Source organism: Kryptolebias marmoratus, linkage group LG1 (assembly GCF_001649575.2).
Source record: "Kryptolebias marmoratus isolate JLee-2015 linkage group LG1, ASM164957v2, whole genome shotgun sequence".
Classification (NCBI taxonomy): Eukaryota; Metazoa; Chordata; class Actinopteri; order Cyprinodontiformes; family Rivulidae; genus Kryptolebias; species Kryptolebias marmoratus.
Genome location: NC_051430.1, coordinates 7,374,804 through 7,381,278, shown reverse-complemented (window position 1 = coordinate 7,381,278; position 6,475 = coordinate 7,374,804).

The following is a 6,475-nucleotide window of genomic DNA, read 5'->3' as shown; positions in this document are numbered from 1 at the left end:
GTGGGGGGGCGGGGCATTTTGCACTATATCTGTCACATCAGTCTTCTTTTTACTGATGATTTGACAGTGAATAAATAAAAGAGCAGGACTTCCCCAGAACCTTTGGCTTGACCCCTTTTCATAGAGCACTTTTGTTCTTATAAAACACAACAGGGTTACGAAGTTTACCTTCATAAAGTAAGGTTTCCTTGTAGTGCCTACAGCCATCTCTACAAACCCACTGCCAACTCTGTAGAGGTGGAACACAATGTACAGTTACTATGTGCAGCCCTGTTATCAGGCCAAAGAGTCTGGGGAAAGACGAACCGACAGGACAACGTAGGACCACGGGAAATCAGGTGATGTCAGGGGGGGGAAAGCTGCGAGTCAGACTGTGAGGAGACATAACGCAAAATGAACCTAACAACCCTCTGAGTACAGAACACGTCACCGTTGTCAGGTTTATTCATTTGTTCAGGGAAACATGAGGCGACAGCTTCACCTGTCAAAACCCCGGTGAGGAAAAATATCTGACTATTATGACCAAATGGAAGTTGATTTGGGGTAAAAACAATCTGGGAGGAAAAAGAAAAAAATGGGGAAAACACAAGAGGTTTTCCTGTGTTTAACTATCAAACATTAATAAAGTTTAGAGACATGGAATAGACAATGTTAAGATGCACTAATATAAATAATGGATTGAATGTATGGTAAAAAAAAATTAAAAAATAGTTGCAGTTTTACACTGTGAACCAGATATAAAACTAAAGATCCAAAAATCAAAATTAAAAGAGCTACATCCTATACTTGTCCATGATGCTCCAGCTCTACTTTAACTACAATTATCCCGATTTATACATGTCTTGTGTTCCAAAATACAGTTTCTCTCTTTAATAACCCAGGTAGTCCCTCAAGTAAGAAACGGTTCAAGCTGGAGCAGACCAAAGGAATCCTTAAACGGAAAGATAACACTCTTAGCGAGAGCAGTGTTGTGATGAACTCTACGTGGCCTTCAAGTTCATCTCTGATAGATGAATAAACCTTTGGGTGGCTGAACTCACTGAAGCCGTCTGTCCAGGTGTTATATTTTTTTATACTGTTCACATTATATGAATATTATCTTTTTGTGAAGAAAAAGGCACTGCCCCATATTGTCCCTGTGATGTCAGCCATCTTCCTAGTTGACCAAATTTACAAAACGTTTACATAAGCTTGAGAAGGAGGCCGAACGGTGTTGAATGCTCTTCAGTAATAATATGTAGTTGAAGTTCGCAATGGTCAAGGTGTGTCGGTGGACAGCAGCTCCACCAAACTTCCTGCGCAGTGGTCAGCATCTGCTGCAATATTCAACATCTGCTCCTAATAGTAAAGGTCTACCTCCATTCTCATTGCTTCAATACTTCATGGGCACTTTAATTTCTTAGCTGTCGGGCTTCCACGTTAGGTGACATAAATGTGACTGCGTTGGTCAAACACTGTGTGTTGAGCTCAGATCTTGAAGCGTGAATGATTTTCGGTGTTGTCTGTCTGTTCGAACTCATGACTGAAGCAGCTGTGCTAACCTATGCAGGTGTCTTTGTGTCGTCTCAGTTGGTTGTTGGGAAGGATCAATCCAAAGAATGATTTTTTTTTTAAATAAAAAACAAATAGGTTTGAATGAAAGTGATATATTTATAAAAAAAAAAAGAAACATACTTTTAAATGAAGATCTTTTTGTAGAAAGAAAATATATCTGTACAGTGTTATTTGTAGGCTCTGTTTTCATGTTTGCCATGTGAACAGGAATTCTACTGATGGGTTAGACATCACTTTCTTTGTTTCTTTCTTTCTTCCTTTTTTGAATGGTCTGGTGTGACATAGTGACAGTGGGTTTTTGTTCCACTAAAAAATACTTACCAATAGAATAAAGACATTTACCTGACCCCAAAAAGCAAACAGTTCCACTTTGTTGGCAGTTCAAGGCTTTACTAGCAATAACAAAACATTAGGGTTAGCATAGTGTTAAAAAGGTATCTGCTGTAACTGAGTAACTAATGGAACAGTTGAAGAAACACCAAAGTTTAGCCTGACTAGAACGCTGGAATAGCTTGATACAGGGATAGCTTGGTTAGAACATTGGGATAGGTTAAGTAGAACACTGGGGCAGCTTGACTAGAACAGTGATTCCCAACTCCAGTCCTTGAGGAACACTATCCTGCAGGTTTTAGGTGTTTCTCTGTTTTGACACGCCTCATTTGAATGAATGAGTGAATAACAGACTTCTGTAGAACCTAAAGACCTGCAGAAGAGCAGGGAAACAACTTAAGCCTGCAGGATGGTGTTCCTCGAGGACTGGAGTTGGGAATCACTGGGACAGCTTGAGTAGAACACTGGGAAAGGTTAATGAGAACACTGGCATAGTTTAACTAGAACACTAGGAAAGCTTGACTAGAACACTGGAATAGGTTAAGTAGAACACTGGGACAGCTCGACTAGAGTAGTGGGATAGCTTGATTAAAACACTCAGTTAGCTTAGCTTAGCTAGAAAGTGGATTAGCTTAATTAGAACTGAAAACAGGGCCAAACAGTTAGTAAGGCTCTGTCCATTTATTCCATTTATGTCAAATCCTTGCTACGAGCCCTCTAATGTCTTATTTTTGTCACAGAGGAACGTTTACAGTATTTTTGTAAGCAGTTGCAAGTCAGCACCAGATTTCACAAAGACGATGAAAAGGCGAGTTTTAGATGTACCGCTACACACTGAAACAGAAATACACTGGAATGGTCTACCCCAGCACAGTCGATAAATCAGGCCTTTACTTGTTATATTTATCGTAACCTGAACTTCAAAGAACATGATACATTTATTGTGTTTTTTTTAAATACTTGTCTAATTCCTATAAATCTGGGTACTGAGAATAGGCATATATCAAGTAACTAAAAATATAATAATGTTAGTGACATCTTTTCTTAAATAATAACCATCAATATACTAACCTGTTTTACCTATTGTATTGGCAAAATTTATACGCTAAATAATGAATTAATATATATAGGCTAGACAAAAGCTCAGTTATCCTTGTTTAAATACAGAAGTATGTGCTATATAAGGCTTATATATTTCCAGAATTTTGAGGAAAAAAACTTCATCATAATTTTTGAGTCTAAGTAAGATTAATTACAGACACTGGCAGCAGAGCTCTTTAGACTAAGTTGACATATAAAGTACTTAATTACTTAAAGAGCAATTATGTTCTGATCTGGCTAGACTGATTATAGCCCTTGGTTATTTTATCACAGTAGCACACCAGGTTGGCATGTTGCCCCCCCGCTAATGCTTGACTGAGATTGGTGGACAGCTCATCACAGCAAACTTTGTCCCGATTTCCACAATATATATTAATTTCAGTAAAATAAGTCTTTTTCTCTGCCTTGTCGAACTGATGACACACTGATGACACACCTTATGGCACGCACAGGGCCATAATGTGTGGCTTCGACGTGTCAACAGTCCAGGGATAAACGGAGCACCTAGCAAGATGGCAACCACGATTCTTGTCCTGTGGTCATTCCAGTGCATTTTTAATTTCAGTGCCTGTAGCCAGCACAAGGTAACAACTCTTGGTTTTAGCACAAAGTCTGACATTAAAAGGAATAACAGCTACTGTCTTTGGCCATACTAATTAGCATGCAGCTTTTAGAGGCAAAAGGTTCTCCCTTTATGAAGAAAATGAAGCAATTTGCCATTATTGGTTGATCAATTAGGCTTATTAGAGTGTTTTAAAAAAATATAGACAATTCTACTATTTTGTCTTTTCTAGTTTAGAGAGCATTTGTATTATTCTTTCTGAACAGAATTTATTCAGGATGGCTTTTTATTTTTTACATAAAATCTAGCTAAGTCAGTTAACCCCTTAAATTAGAAAGTATAAACAAATGTTATTTCTTTTTAAAGGAAACCACGTTAACGCAGCCTAAAAACTCACTCCTAAATGGAAAATACACGCGGAAATTCAGTGTCTTAGTTCAGAAACTGGAGAGCGAGCATCTAAGTTCACACTTGCTGATGATTTATGTATCAACCATCAATAAAGCCATAGAAATCTTTCGCACAGAGGATGCACTTCAAGCAGAACAAATTAAAAAGTTAATGGTGGACTCATTAACTGTATTTTTTTTTTTTTTTTCAACAGCATGTGTTTGTAGATTTAGGTCTCCTGTGCACTTAGTCCTACCAGAACCAGACTGTAATTTTTTTTTTTGTTTGTTTGTTTGTTTTTTTAAGACAAATCTCTGTATCATATTTGATTTTGTTGACATTATGTTGATGTAAATGCTGTTTCTGTTTCTTTTTATTGTAAACTGAATGGATTTTCTAACTGAAAGCATGTGTTTCTGTGGTTGGTTGAACAATACGATGCTGCCTCCACATACCTTGTGTGTGTGTGTTGCAATGGCAGACAAACGCAGGCCATTGAGTGTGTTTTCAGCTGCGTGTCTCTCCTGAGTTGGATGTTGTGCTTTATTTCGGTGGGCTCATTGTGCTCCATGTGAGAGCTTCCATTCACCACAGACTAACAGCACTGTTTCAGTTACAAAATGCTTCGAACTATTCAAAATATTTATCATGCAATTTTCTTACCATTCTCTTTCTTTCTTTTTGTACGAATAAACACTTTGCAATTCTCTCGTCTCCTCTGCCTCGGACCTGGTGCTGCTGAAATATAAAAACAGGGACAAACATCTGCATGCGCCACGAGTCCTAAAGACACTTCTGTACGCTACTTTTTGTAATTGGTGGGCATAGTTTATAGCATGATCAGCAGCCATAGTAAATAGCATAGTTTCAGCACATTTGACAAACTCGAGGCTCCCGGGCCAGATGCAGCCCCTGTTACAATTGTATATGGTCCACAAGATAATGTTTTGAACGTATTACAACTTATCTGCCGATCTGTGACGGATCAAGTCTGAATAACTTCTCATGTTGCTTAAAAAACAAAGCATATTTAGGCCCCAAATATATATATATATATATATATATATATATATATATATATATATATATATATATATATATATTAAATGGAGATTTTCTGCTACATTCGCTCCTCTCATCCACACACAAACTGATTTTTTAGTGAGAAAAACTGATTTTCAAAGTCAGAATGTTTGAAATATACATTTTTTGGTGGATCCATACCATTGACCGTATATGCTGGGAGTCGAAGCCAGCAGGACCCAGTTTATGGGAGCTGCTATGTTTTATTAGGAATGTGAGGCTTTACGTCCCAACTACTCCCCCGCACACAATCATGGTGTCACAAGGCCTCTGTTTAAGCATGAAATAACGACATACAGCTAAAGGCATGAGATAAATGAATATTTGATCACATAAAAAGGTAATCTATCAAAATGTATTCACCACTTGGATTTTTTATGCCTTTACTGCCATCATAAATCCATAATGGTCAATATAAATTGACATTTTTGACAAAAAAAGAAAACTTTCTTCAATGTCAAAGTGAAATAAAATTTCTACAGAGTAATGCCAACTGAATAAAAATATGTAATTAAAATAACTGACTGCATAAATATTCATATATGTGTGGGTCAGTCTTTCTCTTCTGGACACTGGACGTTTGCTTCATTCCTCTTTATAAAACTGCTGATTCTGTCAGGCTGAGTGGAGATCAGTCATTAACAGTACTTTTTAAATCAAGCCACAAAATCTCCATTAGACTTCAGTCTGGTCTTTGACTCGGCCACTCCAGAACATCACCTTGTTGTCTGTGAACCATTTCTGTGTAGTTTTCACCGTTTGTTCGGGTCATTATCTTGCTGGAACATAAATCTTCTCTCGAGCTGTAGTTCTTCTGCAGACAGCATCATATTGTCCTCCAGGGTTTCTGAGTTTTGCAGCATTCATTTTACCCTCCATCTTTACAAGCCTTCAAGGGCCGGCTCCCCATAGCATGATGCTGCCACCACCATGCTTCACAGTGGGGATGGTGAGTTTGTGGTGATGTGCAGTATTTGGTGACCATAGTCTTCCACATGTCATTTATCAAGCCCTACTCAAGATTTAATCTGAGTTTTTTTTTCAACAAAGTCTTTCTCTTTGCCACTCTCCCATAAAGCTCAGTCTAGTAAAGTACCTGGCCAGCAGTTGTTGGAGCTCAGTCTCTTATGAAGTTTAGACCTCCTTCAGTGTCACAGGGGTCTTGGTGGTCTCTCTCTCTATTCTCCTTCTTCACGGTCACTCAGTTTGTGAGGACTGCCTACTCTTGGTAGATTCATGTCCCATATTCCTCCAATCTCCTGATGATGGATTTAACAGAACCCCTGGGGATGTTTAGAGCCTCGGAAATCCTTTAGTATCCATGCCCTGAGTTGTACTTTTCAAAAATCTTCACTCTGAGCTGAATTAAGACAGACACTTTAAAGGGGTTGAATAATTAAGCAACATTTATTTTAAATACAAATTTTTATTTAATTGGTTTTACTCTGTAGAAAT